Source organism: Lactuca saligna, chromosome 5 (genome assembly GCF_052625555.1).
Source record: "Lactuca saligna cultivar CGN05327 chromosome 5, ASM5262555v1, whole genome shotgun sequence".
NCBI classification, from domain to species: domain Eukaryota; kingdom Viridiplantae; phylum Streptophyta; class Magnoliopsida; order Asterales; family Asteraceae; genus Lactuca; species Lactuca saligna.
The window spans coordinates 189,708,006-189,724,252 of NC_136421.1; the positions used below are offsets into that span (position 1 = coordinate 189,708,006).

The window sequence follows — 16,247 nt, forward strand, 5'->3', positions numbered from 1 at the left end:
GAATGATGTATTGGTTTTTCAAAAGTTAACACCCAATTTTTTTTTTTTTTTTTTCACTTTTTGGTTTTAGTTGAAAAACATAAGGGCTATCAAACTATGCTCACTCCTAGTATTTAAGAAACTTTGTTTTGTTTCATAGTCGGGAAAGTATGTTGCATTTGAAATTTTGTTTTTTTTGTTTTCTTAAAAGAAATTATGTTCTATAAATAGAAATGAATTTTAAACTTTTAGAAATATGAATAGTTTTTTTTAATAGAATAAACATGGTAATAAAGTCTAGCATTAAATACTTCTTGTGTTCATATGGATCAAACCATGGGTGGGGCGGGTAGTTTGTGAAGACGGAGTGATTCCATTGTAGTAGATTAAGCTTTTGGAGTAGAGTTCAACCACTATACATCATTGTATAATTGTGTAGTTGATTGTCCCCAAATGACGCTATCAAGAACCATTAAGAAATCACACACCGCCACAAAAGCTTAATCTACTACAATGGAATCACTCCGTCTTCACAAGCTACATCTTAGGTTGGAGATCTCGGGTTCGAATCCAAACGTTTGTGAATTTTACCAACTTGATGATACTAACTTTTAACCATTAACCGGCTGTTAAAAAAACTATTTTCACCAATTGATGATTCCTAAATTGCATTGATGCTTCCATCACCTCGCCCCTCAACCACTATATAACGTCATATGCTTTCGGTGAATAACAATGTATTTTCATCTGTATCTTTCAAACATCTTTTTATAGCATTGTACTTCAAAAAACCTACCCAATTACAACAAATACATATAAACACTAAATTTTATATGCATAACTGGGTAAATTTTTCATAAAACAATGTCCTAATAGAAATTTCTTTAAAGGCAAAGTTGGTTATTCATTCCTAATGTCATTATCACAAAGGTCTAAAATATCATAAATAAATTAAAATCAAATTTTAATATCAAATCAACACACAAATAACCACACATAAATACATACAAATAATAAATAATTTAACAGAAAAGACATAATAAATTCTTAAAAACATAATAAATGCATAAAAACCGACAACACCTTTATAGAGACATAAAATAAATTGCAGAAAAGGGGAACTAAAATCCATAAAATATTAACATAAGAACAAAGAATAAGTGAAGTAAAACCCTTACAATGGCCTTAGTTGTATTTCAAGAAAGACTTAGCTCATAGACAAGTAATTGCAGGGAAACAATTTTGGGTTTATGTGTTATGAATTTACTTCCTAGGCTGTTTTAAATAGTCATAGTTACATTGATAGATAAACAATTTTCTTCCCTATTTTAAGCATCTTATGGCTTTCTGTTATCCTTACTATCCTTACTGGAAGTCATTTCCTTCGTAAGAAATCATTTTGTAAATATAGTTCCTACAAACCTCATTTACTTGCAGCATTTTCAAGTAAATAAAGTTGCTCTTCAAGGCTTTTGTAGAAACTTTTGATCACGTGCTTCAATCTATTTTGCTCTAAAGGATGAATATTTGTCAAAAGCTATTTAAACAAAATTTCGGGTGATGCTTACGTCATAGTTACTATGATGCGTCCTATGATTTCCATAAATATATTATACGATTATTGGATGGATTTATACTTTTTGATAATTATATGCCAAGTTTTCTCTTGTATGTACAAAAAATTCATATGTTTGTTCTTTTTGCTACTACAGAACCAAGATGTGACAGAAGCCTTTTAAAAGGTTGTTGCATAACAATGTAAAATTGTTGAAGGGAATAAGCTTTGTGGTGGTTTAACAGGAGCGGGAAGAAGAACCATAGAAGAAATCATTGTGATTAAGCCATATAAATCTTAAATCTCAAATATTTATCTTTTTATTATCTCTATCTAGAAAATACAAAGCTAAAAATTTCAAAAAATCAAGTGAGCACGCCTCAACTAAAACGCACCCCTCTCTCATCTAAAGCTTCCGTCGCAATTAGAACAATTGAGGCGCCGCCTCACATACATTTTCCTACCGCCTCGAGGCTTCTATTGCAATTAAAGCATATGCTTCAACTAATTTTTAAAACCATGGTGGATGCATGGTGCTACTTATTGCAACATATAATTTACATTAGAAACAAAGTGTTGAAGTTATTTTATGAATGCGCAACTGTTACTAATATCTTTTCTATATTGTCTTTTCTTTTGGCTCTTGACAACCGAAGCTAGATTTCCATGCGTTAATCGCAGGTTCATCAACGGTTTTAGTAGGCTGCAAATCCTACAATTTATACAATGTGATGCACTCTACATTAGTAGAACCGTGAATTTGATATGTGCAACCAAAGCATAGGCGCCCAAAATGCTGTAAGGGTTAACTTTATCTACTATTTCTTCAAATAATCAAATTTATAAGGATAAAAATATAACACCTACAAAATTTTTCATTAAGAACTGGATATAGCAGCAAAAAAAAACATCATTCACACAGTTAACCGATCTTAATGTATCATATTTCACTGCACATACATGTCACCAATTAAACCCATAATCCATCAATTATAATAAAAAGTTGAGAAATAAAAAGATATAAAATACATCAACACAATTACACACCTAGTTGAAAAGGGGACAAATTAGAAATCTTGGTTTTATACATCTTAACATTTCATTTACACATAGGAACTTCAAATGACGATCTTCTTCAACTGCTCTTCCTATAAAGATTTTTAAAAGAAGAACATTCTTAGCCATCAAAACGTACCGGTGGGTTCAGAGCAAGATCTTTAAAAGAAGAGCAATTGAATAATAATACAGTCACTTGGTGTTCCCACGTGTTAAGTTTTATAAAACCAAGATTTTCTGATCATGCTTGTGACCTTTTCAATTAGGTGTAAGTGTGTTGATATGTTCTATATCTTTTTATTTTTTTTATCTTTCAATTTCTTATTTCAATTGATGGATTATGGGTTTAATTATTGACAGGTGCCAGCAAAATACGATGCATCAAGATTGGTTGAGTGTGAAAAAAGTGTTTTTGCAGTTATACCATATTTTTCATAAAAATCTTGATAAGAGTTATGTTTTTATCCTTATAAATTTGATTAATTGAATAAATATTGGGCATTTTTGAAGCAGATACTTTGGTTGCACATATCAAATTCACAGTTCTACTAATTTTGGGCAGAACATAACGCATCACATCACATAAACTCCGAGATTGGACGCCTACTAAAACCGTTGATGACGTTGAGATTAACGCTTGGAAAACTTCAACAGTCAGGAGTCAAAAGAAAAGACATGAGAGAAAAAACATCAGTTCAAGATGCGCATTCCCAAAATAACTTCAACACTTCATTTCTAGTGTAAATTATATGTTGTAATAAGTAACATCATGCATACCACTGTGGTTTTAAATATCGGTTGAGGCATATGCCTCGAGGTTATATGATGTGCGACCTTAGGTGTTCTAATTGTGGCGGAAGCCTCAGATGAGAGAAGTTGTGTGCTTTACATGATGCGTACTTACCGATATAGGTTGATTTTTTTGGATTTTTTTAGTTTTCTACTTTCCATATAAAGATAATAGAAAGATAATTAATTGAGATTTATTTGACCTAATCACAATGATTTCTTCTATGGTTTTTCTTCCCACTCCTGTTACACCGCCCAACTTCTTCCATTCCACAATTTTACAATTTAGAGTACTCATATGCAGCAACAACCTTTTTAAAGGCTTATGTCACATCTTGGTTTTGTAATTAAAAAAAAGGAGCAAACACATTAATTTTACGTACATACAAAAAAAAAACTTGGGATATAATTATAAAAAAATATAAATAAATCCACTAACAATATAATATATTTATGGCAATCATAAGACACATCATAGTAACTATGACATAAGCATCATTTGTAATTTTGTTTAAATAATTTTTGACAAATATTCATCATTCACAAAATAGATTAGAGCACTTAATTAAAAGTTTCTATAAAAGCCTTAAAAACCAACTCTATTTACTAGAGAATACTGCAAGTAAATGAGGTTTGTAGGAAATATGTTGACAAAGTGATTTCTTACGAAGGAAATGACTTCTAGTGGATAAAAGGAAACCAGAAGATACTTAAAATGGGGAAGAAAATTGTTATCAGTGTAACTACGACTATTTAAAGCATCATAGGAAGTAAAACAAGAACCAACAAAGAAAACTATTAGAAGCCAACAATTTCTTACAACATTATAAAAGTCATGAGATGAATCTATGACTATAAGAAGCATTAGAGGAGGAACTCCATAGTTCATTAAGCACTTGCATCATTGGAGAAATCATTCCTTATAAAAAAATGTACTAGTATCAAAAAAGATGAAAAGATCAAAGTAAATTGCACCCCTCAAAAGACAGAAACACAAATAACGATGTTAATGAAATGTCAGATAAATTACCTTTTTTCCAAGTCTTACAAGCCCTAAGGCAACTTCAGCAGTGGTTTTTGCAGCAACAATAGCATCAGCTGCTCCTTGTTGAAGCCCGAATGACATGTTTATGGACCACAACAACAATGAAACCATCAATATGACACCCCAAAACCAATCATTTTCTTGCATTTCTAATACATATAACCCATATCAAAGTCATTAACTTTTAAGTAAAAAAAAAGTATATAAACTTGCATCTAATAAAAAAATAATCAATTCATGATGATAACACTAAATAAGTTACATAGAAGCATATTTCATGCCCATCGAAAATATATTATGAAAAAGTTTTATTTATCATTTTAGAAGTAACTATTTACTATAATAAATAAATTAATGAAATACCAAAAAATATCAAAATAGAGTTATAAAAAGAAAAAGTAAATAACTCATTTTATTGCTTTGAAACCTCTCAACAAGTATAGCAAATGAAATAATGAATACAATCATACAAATTCCCTTTCAAAATACACAAAAACTATTATATACTTGGCTTATTCCATTAATTAAATTTCTCACCCAACAAGATTATGTAAGGTAGTTGGATGTGAATTTCAAGATTATGAAAAAATTGATAATCAGTCATCAGAAAGAAATCACATAACTAGTGATTAGAGCCCAAAATATCTCCATAATAAACTTTGACCTCTTTTTCCCAATTTGATTGTTTCAACCCTAAGTACCCATTTTGATTGTTTAACCCTATAACAATACATTTCACTAATCGCATTGCAAATTGATCCTTCGCTGATCCTTATAAGCAACAAAAAGATAACATGATTGGAGTGAAGATATATACGTCGTATGCATTCTTGAATATTTAGCGATTCTCAATATTTAAAAAAAAAATGCATAAATACGAAATATCACACTTGGGCAACAGAAAAACAAGATAAATGTCATAATCAAAATAACATATATGAAAATTAAGGGATGAAAGGTAGTTACCGTTAACAATCTTGGCTGCCATTTTGTGTTTGTATACAACTTCAGAAGACAACTTCTCTTCCCCTGTTTCTTGTTCAACATGTTTCATCAAACTACAATTACCATTACAAAAACCAATAATTGGGTAACGAAGTTACAAAGAAGAAACAAAGAACCTCCCTCCAATCCTATCTCTTGGAACTTATGTTCAAGTTCAAAGTACGGGGTGGTTGCATCAAGTGTCGATAGGTACAGTGAAGTGAAGGAAGAAGGTGCTAGTGAAGAGGGTTTGGTGGGGTGATATTTTTTTTTTATTTTTAAATAGTATTAATTAAAGAAAAATATAAATGAAATTAAAAAGGGTAAAGAAGTAATTTCATACCGACACCAACTACAATATAAAGGGTTGGGTTAATGACCTAGAAGAGTAATAAGGTTTTTTTAACTTTGTCCACATTAGGTCCTTAATGGTTTTTTTTCCTACATATTATACCAATATTGTTGTTATAACCGTTTAAAAAATATAATAAGGTTTTAATTTTGTTCACATTAGGTCCCTAACATCTTTTTTTACATATTACACCAACATGGTTGTTACAACCGTTTATGATGTATAATAAGGTTCTAATTTTGTCCACATTAGGTCTCTATTTTTAATATTTTTATCATTTTATCTAACTCTTTTAGAATTTATATTAGTATCTAGTTAGATAACTTCATCATTTCATCATCTCATTTTAGTCGCACATTCACCATACAAGGGAGTAGTAGGTGAGAGTGGACACTTAATGATGGTTATTTTATAAGTTGCATCCTTATACCTCCCTTATAGTAAGACTTCGTGAATGAGGCTTACTAGCGATTTGACTAACGTGTCTTATATACATAATACATTAATCTTTTAATAGTATATATAAGGTGTATTTTAAAGCTTTTCGAAATACGAAGTTTAAATATTAATTATTCAAATTAAATCTTTTAATTAATTAATATTAAACCAATTATGATTTATCTTGATCTGTTAATTGAACAAATAATTAAATTAATTAAATCATCTAGGGATTAAATAATTATTTAAATCAAACAACTAATAAAATAATTCAAATTTAATCCTAATCCAAACCCCCTAATTATCGAAAAAATGGGTGGAGTTTATCAGGTTTAATAATTCAAATTTTAAAGCTTTTAAAATGATAATTAAGAAAACAAGATAAAACCCTAAAAAGGCTCCCCCATTTTTCTAAATAGAGTTAGGGAGGCTAGGGTCTCAAGAAATCCTAGCCAAGTCGAAAATCATGGACATTAGGGTTTAATTTCCATAAACCCTAATTTTGATCTATTCAATATTATACACGGCCAAATAAAAAACATATGGCTCTGATCCCACTGATGGGTTGTATATGTTATATTTAAAATGATGTGGTGAAAAAAAACTTAACCCTTAAGTTCACATGCAACCTATTTGGATCTAAGTTTTCTCTATTGATAGCTATAATCTACGAACATCAAATAACCCTAGGAAAAACCTACTATTATCGAAATTCACAAAGGGATTGGGGTTTACATACCTTTTGATTATTTTTGTAAATAATCAATAAAATCCTTCTTGAACAAACTCTAAAAATGAAGGGTAACACAGTCTTTTACCTTTAAGAGTTGAGATTAAGGATTTAGACTCTCAGTTTGGGTTAATGACCTAATTGCTAATTAGGGTTCTATTATTTGTGATTTAGTGTGAGATTTTACTATTCAACAGTCAAGTGTGATTTCTTTATGTTCAAACTAAGGTAAGTTCCTTCACTGTACTCATCGGTCTAAGGCACCAATGTCAACCCACTGGATTATGTTTGTAGGATGATAGTTATCTTCATGACAATTACTGTTATGCCTTGTATGTGCTTATTGTCTTTGTAACTCTTGTTGGTATGATTGTATGTTAGTTGTAGGGGTGAAATAAACCTGATATTGGTTGAAAGAGACCGAAGGGGAGTGAAATAGACCCAATACAGGTTGAAAGAGACCGAATGGGGGTGAAATAGACCGAGTACTAGTTGAAAGAGCCCAAAAAGGGTGAAATAGTCCCAATTATGTTTTTTGATGTTATGTATGCATGATATGTGTAACACCCATAAAATTCAAACCAAATTTAAACTTTTCAAAAACACCTTAAATCAATAGTTATTACAACTTTGTTTCCAAAATAGTCTATATCAGAGTTTTCCCAGATACCATAACAAAAGATGAGGAGATGTACGATCACGCCTTTGCCTTATCGCAATCCCTGATGTACCTGAAATAGTAAATTGAAACTGTAAGCCCAAAATCTTAGTGAGCTCCCCCAAAATACCCACACTCACAGCAATACACATAAAATCACAAACAACATATTATGGGTCCAGTCAACCATCGGGTTGGAATACCCTAGGCCCACAACCAACAGGTTGGAATGCCAACATACTATGGGCCCAATCATCCTCGGGATGGAATACCCCAAGCCCACAACCAATAGGTTGGAATTCCCACATACTATGTGTCCAATCATCCTCGGGATGGAATACTCACGGCCCACAACCAACAGGTTGGAATGCCCAGATTTATTGGCTTTCGCACGAAGCAAATAAGCCTCAACCGCCAAACAAATATGTACACATATATATAACAAATAATCACATAGCATTCTATATACAACAACTGATCTAACGGATCATACCACATAACACATAATACCATCCTATCTACCAGGATATCGATCTACAGATCATACCACATACTACATAATATCATCCTACCCTCTAGGATACCGATCTAACAGATCTTACCACATACCACATAATATTATCCTACCCTCTAGGATACCGATCTAACAAATCATACTGGCATAACATAACCAAGTAACAATCCAAAGGGCAGGCCTTGGTGCCTTAGACCCTTGAGTATAGTAAGGATAACTCACCTAGCAACTGCTGACTGGAAATAGAAAGCTCAACTCTCGAATCACTGCCATGAACTCCACCACCTATATCCAACACATCATAGGGTTCATAAATTCCCAGATACCCCCCCCCCCCCCCCCGAGAAGTCAACTGGTTAACCCTTGGTCAAAGTCAAAGTCAACTGCTCGGGTCAACAGTCCATGTTGACATGAACTCGTCAAGTGTATCCAGCCACTCGCCGAGTTCCTTGCATAACTCATCCGTTCGCCGAATCACCAGAGTGACTCGTCAAGTTCCTAAGGCTCGCGATCGAAGCTCCTTGACCACTCATCAAGTTTTCCCCCTTGCAACTTGACAAGTTCACACGCATCCAACGGTTGGGAAAAACCCTAACCGACTCGCTGAGTCACTCTAGTGACTCGTCGAGTCTACAACAATCTTCATAGGACTAGCCGAGTTGTTCATCCAACTCTTCGAGTTCAGGACCATCTTCATATGACTCGCCGAGTCGGCTATGCGACTCGCCGAGTCACTTCAATCCTTCATCCATACAGACACTTTTTAAGCCATGCAAAGGCTCCAGATTGTAGATCAAACCTTCCAAGGCCTGCTTATCACATAAAGTTGCAAACTTTACATGCATGCAAAGCTTTAAGGCCCTAAAATGACAAAACTAAGCTTGACATGAAGTCCAACACTTAAGGGAAAGCTCATACTTGCCAAAACTATTACCTTTATAGATCTAGGAACCAAAGGGAGTCCAGATCTGAAGTTTCATCTTTAGATCTTGGCTCAAACACAAAATCCTTTCCTCAAACCCACCCAAAAAGAGATTAAAGATAAGATGAGCCAAAGAGACAGCTTAATACCTCCCATAGAGTGTCAACTGATGTATATCCTTGCTTCCCACGAGTTCCTAGCTTCAATTACTTGTTCCCCCAAGTGTTCCTCATCAAGATCTCTCTTTAAATCTCTATCACACCAAATAAAACACACACACACACACGATTTAGGGTTTAAGGGTGCCAAGAAGTTGTAAAGGGGAGGCTGGGGATGGCCAATGATCCTTTAAATAGGGTGCAAAACCCCTGGATTTAGGGTTTAATCTGCCAGCTCCTCCTCGTCAAGTCTCTTCTTGGACTCGGCGAGTAGATCACTAAAACACACGGACCAATCCGCTGCTACTCGACGAGTAGGGCAGCCAACTCGTCGAGTACACCTTGAAATCAATAAAATTATCACATAAACCAAACCTGAAAAGCGGGCGTTACAATATGGGGTATTTTGAGGAAACTCGTTAAGCTTTGTGCTTACAATTTATGTTATGGTTTCAGGTACTTTCACTAAAAAGAGAAGGTCCCGACCTGATCGCATCGCATCCACTCACATTTTCCGCATTATGTGATTTTGGGATTTTGTACTCTGATGTTGTTACCACTATGATACACTTTTGGTTGTTTTGATATGACTATTTTATGCTTTGGAATTAAAAACAAAAAATTTATCTAGAATTTTTGGGATGTTACTTTACTTAAACAATTTACGAATTTCAATCTATGAAATTCCTAGGTCTTTTGAGATTCATTGAATCTTATCAATGTCATGTTTAATCTCATATTATGCTCTTTTATTTGTGACTGGGATGTCGAGGATCACAAACAAGATGTGAATAACCACACAAACACGCTTAGCAACCTCAATGTCATTTATTATTTTTAATTAATGTGTCGTTTAACCACACGTACTCCATTAACAATGATAATTTTCGAGATGCCCATCATTTCTCTTTAAAGTCCCTATTAGTGTGTCAGTTAACCACACAAGCTCCACTAACAACATATTAAAGTATGATGTGCGTTTTCATGGATTAGCATACTTTTCACATTTTTCCTAAAGTAACTATAGTAAGATTTTAAAAGAAAGTTCTAGTAATTTTATATCATCATACTTTTAATGAGATTATGTCTATCAAATCCATTCGGCTAATGACCATCCACCATACAAGGGAGCGGTAGGTGAGAGTGGACATCTAATGATGGTTATTGATATGTGCATAATTAGTTAATTATTTAGCATATATTCTTAGTTATTTTTAATTAATTATGTGAATAATGTGGACAAAAGGTACTTAAAATGTTGTGAATTTTGTTTTCAGTCCAGAAGATATGCTTGGAAGTAAAAGGGAGCAAGGGGAAGCAATTGAAGATCAAAGAGTGAAAAAAGGCCATCTACTCGGCGAGTAGATCGACTCTACTCGAAGAGTACACGAGGATGTTCCAGAAGATAGCTACGACTTCTGATTCAAGACGGATAACTATCGACCTACTCGGCGAGTTGGTTCTGCTACTCGCCGAGTACACCCTGTTTTGGGATATCTATAAAAGACGAATCCTTATCTAATGGGACAACATTCCTGGCGATTTTTGAAGGTTAAGCTGTGACTAAGAGCCCTAGAAGACGCTAAGGAACCCTAAGCTTCAATCTTTTGAAGAATTCAAGCAATTAGGTTAATTCTACCACTTAGATTTAGGAATTGAATATGTTTGCTTTAGTAAACTTTGTTTTTATGTTTGTTTCTACTGCAATTATGAACTAAATTCGTTTTTGTTTCTGTTTGGGGAATACCAAGGAACTCCTATGGTTTAATTATTAATTTTTGCTTAATTGTCTATTGGTGATTTATTAAATTAAGTTTGTTAAAGAATCTTATGTATTAATCACTACTATTTTCTGTTAATTGGAAGGCAATTAGGTTGCATGAACATCTCTTAATTGTTAACCTCATATGTCTATGTGAACACTAAACCATATGCTTAGAAGTAATGATTATGAACTAAGATTAATAAGAAAATAGGAAGATTAATGTGTGAGCTTGTTTGAGAAACCATCAACAAGAGGTTAATTGAATTAATAACTTAATTGACCATTACAAATCTTATTTAATCCAAATCATTAATCTAGGGAATTAATTAGTTTAAACACTTGATCAACGCTTAAATTAGTTAATTGTCTAAGGGTTAGGAGTAATGAACATGAACCTAACTATTATAATTGGTAACCAATAGCAATTAATCTACCATAAATTTAAATAACCATAGGAGTGAATTGGTTGAACCTAAATAGAAACATCTTTATCAAATTTGGTGAATAGTTGTTGCTTTAGTTAATTAGTTAATTTAGTGTGTCTAAGTTTCTAGTCTTGCAAAACTAGAGAAAAACCCTTTACTTTTATTATTTGTTTTAGTTAAAATTAGTTATTAGTTTAATTTTCCGTTCCCTGAGTTCGACACCTTACTTACTAATCTATACCACTAAAAGGCAGGTTCACTGCCTTTGTGTGTTCAATTTATTAATTAAAAGTAGGGGTAAAACAAGTGCATTTCACACGCATCAAGTTTTTGGCGCCGTTGCCGGGGAACGGTTCTAAATAATTAAGCTAATTCCTAATTTTTTCGATCCTTTGTGTGAGTTTACTTGCATAAAGTTCATTTATTGCAATTTAGTAATTAGTAATTAGGTTTTAGTATCTGTTTTAGTTTAGTATTAAATTTAGAATTTTTTTCAAAATATCACTGATACTCGCCGAGTGCAATCGCACCTACTCGGCGAGTAGCAGTTTAGTTAGCAGTAAATTTTATTTTTTAGTACAATCTTTTTGTTTTTTTTACGCTTTTTATTCTATTGATTTCAGAACGTTTTTTTTACAAAGAAGCCACCCCCGGTGATTAAAGAATTGATTGAAGAATTCTCTAAACACTCTAGAGAATACTATAACCCTAGACATGATGTCACGAGGGGAGCCGCTTATGCTGCTACTAAAGACTTATACGCGGTCATGGCTATGCTAAAAACCATGGATAGGAGAATGGATAAAATGGATCAAACGATCCATGCTATTCGGGTGGGTTGTGAAAACTGCAATGGACCTCACCTCACTAGAGACTGCGATTTGGATGAGAATGGAAACAAGAAGGCGCAAGCGTGTTATTCGAGCGGAGACTGATATGATGAGGACTGGCGCAAACAAAAGAAAGAGTGGCTTCCTTACGAAGAGTACAAGAAGGCCAAGGAGGAGAAGTATAGACAAAAAGGGAGAGGATTTTACCAAAAGGAGGAGTCGGTGCAAGAAAGGAAGCCAAGCTTGGAAGATATGCTTACTAAATTTGTGGCTGCTTCCGAAAAAAGGCATAGTGATCATGATGCTGCTATCCAAGAAACAAGAATCATGCTTAGGAACCAGCAGGCATCCATCCACAATATAGAAACGCAGCTTGGGCAACTTGCTCAACAACTTAACCAAAGGTCACCGGGTGAACTTCCTAGCAAAACCGAAAACAACCCACGAGGCGCGCAAATAAACATTGTCACAAAAAGAAGTAGGAAGATCATCACTCCCCTGGCCCCCATTCGAACTGAAGCAACTAGGGACTCACAGAAGGTAGGAGCGGAAGAACAAGCAGAAAACCAAAAATCACAATCTGAGAGTCCTACTCGCCGAGTAGGGCCGATGGACTCGGCGAGTACCCCATCAAAAACGAGTGAACAGTCTCCTGAAAAACCTTACCAGCCTCCAATGCCATACCCAGCCCGAGCCAAGAAAGAGAAGCAGGAAGAGGAATATCAGAAGTTTCTAGACCACATTAAAACTCTTCAAATCAACATTCCTTTCATTGAAGCCGTCATGCAAATGCCCAAGTATGCAAAGTTCCTTAAGGAACTCCTCACCAATAGAAGAAAGATGGAAGAAGTGCACAAGGTAGTGCTTAATGAGAACTACTCCACCGCAATGCTAAACAAGCTACCAAAGAAGAAGGGTGATCCGGGGAGCTTAACTTTACCTTGCCAATTTGGCAACTTGGCTGCAATTCATGCCTTAGCTGATTCTGGAGCAAGTGTTAATCTTATGCCATACTCATTCTTTAAGAAGCTAGACCTCCCGGAGCCAAGGCCAATTCGCATGGCAATTCATTTGGCAAACAAGACAGTCACCTTCCCAAGAGGCATATGCGAAGATTTGCTAGTGAAAGTGGATAAATTTGTCTTTCCGGCTGATTTCATCATTCTAGACATGGAGGCGGACCCACAAGTACCAATTATCCTTGGAAGGCCTTTCCTTAACACAGCCAGCGCTATCGTAGACATGAGAGATTCTAAGCTCACCTTGCGGGTTGGGGACGATTCAGTAACATTCGGGGTAGACCAAGCTATGAAGTACTCTAGGAGCAGTGACGACACGGCGTTCTCAATCGACATGCTTGGCGAACTATTGGAGGAAGACATACCTGAAAATTCCAGCAAGTTTGCAGCTTTAGATGAAGCATTTGATCCAGAAAAGGATTTATTAGAGATTGAAATACTGTTGGAAGAAGCGGAGTATGAAGAAATAATAAAGCAATCTGACAGCCCTACTCGCCGAGTAGGGCCTATCTACTCGCCGAGTATATCTGAAGAGAAGACAGAAGTCGTGAATGCAGTCGCAAACTCGCCGAGTACCACACCTGCACTCGGCGAGTCCGTCACTAAGAACAACCAAACAGAGCTTAAAACGTTACCCGACCATCTGGAGTATGATTTTCTGGAAGAAGGTAATCAAAAGCCAGTGATCATAGCCTCGGATCTGTCCAAGTCGGAAAAGGAGGAACTAGTGCACGTGTTGAAGAAACGGAAACGAGCCATCGCATGGAGCATCTCCGACATCAAAGGAATAAGCCCATCCTATTGCTCTCACAAAATCAATCTAGAAGAAAGAGCAAGGCCGGTGGTGCAACACCAAAGAAGTTTGAACCCGAACATGCAAGAAGTAGTCAAGAAGGAGGTGGTCAAACTCTTAGATGCAGGAATCATCTACTCCATTTCCGATAGTCCATGGGTGAGTCCGGTCCAAGTGGTGCCCAAGAAAGGAGGAATAACGGTCATAACCAACGAAAAGAACGAGCTAATCCCGATGCAAACGGTAACCGGTTGGAGAGTGTGCATCGATTATCGAAAGCTAAACGATGCCACTCGTAAAGACCATTTTCCCCTACCTTTTATAGATCAAATGTTAGAGAGACTATCGGGCCATAGCTATTATTGCTTTCTAGATGGGTTTTCGGGGTATTTTCAAATACCCATAGACCCAATGGACCAAGAAAAGACCACATTCACATGCCCAAGTGGGACTTTCGCCTATAGATGCATGCCTTTTGGGCTATGCAATGCACCTGCGACATTTCAAAGGTGTATGACCGCCATATTCCACGATATGGTGGAAAAATTCATGGAAGTCTTTATGGATGACTTTTCTGTTTTCGGATCCTCTTTCCATGACTGTCTCACAAATCTTAACTCAATGCTTGCTAGGTGTGAGAAAACCGACTTGGTCCTAAATTGGGAAAAATGTCACTTCATGGTCAAGGAGGGTATAGTTTTGGGACACAAAGTCTCCAAAAAGGGAATTGAGGTGGATCGGGCAAAGATTGACACCGTTGCCAAATTACCCCCACCAACTAATGTGAAGGGCATTAGGAGTTTTTTAGGACACGTAGGTTTTTACCGGCGTTTTATAAAGGATTTTTCCAAAATCACTAAACCTCTAACACAATTATTACTTAAAGATGCACCATTTAATTTTACTAAAGAGTGTTTAGAGGCATTTGAATTTCTAAAGGAAAAATTAACTAATGCCCCGATCATTATTGCACCAAATTGGAACTTACCCTTTGAGATCATGTGTGATGCTAGTGACTATGCATTAGGAGCGGTCCTTGGTCAAAGGGTTGATAAGCACTTTCAACCCATCTACTATGCTAGCAAGACCTTAAACCCAGCCCAAGAGAATTACACCACCACTGAAAAAGAATTGTTAGCTGTGGTTTATGCTTTTGACAAATTTCGCCCTTACTTGGTTTTATCTAAAACCACTGTTTTTACTGACCACTCGGCTATCAAGTATTTGTTTTCCAAACAGGATGCTAAGCCAACACTGATACGATGGGTGCTGCTTCTTCAAGAATTCGACATAGAAATACAAGACAAGAAAGGAATGGAGAATGTAGTGGCTGATCACTTATCCAGGCTAGAGAACCCGCAATTGCAAGAAGACAAAGATGGAGACGACTTTCCGGACGAATACATTATGGTGTCAGTGGGAGAAGAGCCATGGTTCACAGACATAGCTAACTATTTAGCTACAAATTACATCCCGAAGGATTATAGTAGTCAACAAAAGAAGAAATTCTTTGCGGAAATTAAATATTACTTTTGGGACGACCCATACCTCTTCCGAAGCTATGCGGATGGAATCATACGAAGATGTGTGTTCGGGAAGGAAAGCCGAAGAATATTAGAACATTACCATAGCGGGCCCACGGGAGGACATCATGGAGCACACTACACTGCAAAGAAGATCTTTGACATTGGGTTCTATTGGCCTACAATCTTTAAAGATGCAGCCCAATTTGTCAAAGAATGTGATGCTTGTCAAAGAGTGGGAAACATTTCATCTCAAAATGAAATGCCACAACATATTATCCAAGTGTGCGAGGTGTTTGACGTGTGGGGCATTGACTTCATGGGACCTTTTCCCATATCCAAAGGAAACAAGTACATACTAGTAGCGGTCGATTATGTCTCAAAATGGGCGGAGGCACAAGCTTTACCAACAAATGACGGACGGGTAGTGGTACGATTCTTGAAGAAACTATTTTCACGGTTTGGTGTTCCGAAGGCTTTAATCAGTGACCGAGGCACACATTTTGCCAATGATCAATTGGAAAAGGTGCTCAAAAAATATGGGGTTACCCATAAGTTCTCCACATGATACCATCCACAAACTAGTGGACAAACCGAAGTGACCAATCAAGCCTTGAAGCGAATTTTAGAGAAATCGGTGGGAAGCAACCGCAAAGAATGGTCAGATAAATTGGATGACGTGTTATGGGCATTTCGTACAGCTTTCAAAACA

At 35.7% G+C, this 16,247-nt stretch overlaps 1 long non-coding RNA gene across 4 annotated transcripts; it reads right to left on the minus strand.

The window, feature by feature from the left end:
* On the minus strand, positions 1-5,655 carry LOC144998064 (uncharacterized). 4 transcript variants are annotated; one of them, XR_013660095.1, is made up of 3 exons: positions 5,391-5,655; positions 4,410-4,573; positions 1-771 (listed from the first exon to the last, which is right to left on the minus strand). It is a non-coding gene; the product is annotated as an uncharacterized LOC144998064 (long non-coding RNA). The 4 variants fall into 4 exon arrangements; XR_013660093.1 differs by lacking the exon at positions 1-771 and adding an exon at positions 1,121-2,682; XR_013660096.1 differs by lacking the exon at positions 1-771 and adding an exon at positions 4,151-4,298.
* Between the last annotated feature and the right edge of the window lie 10,592 nt (positions 5,656-16,247).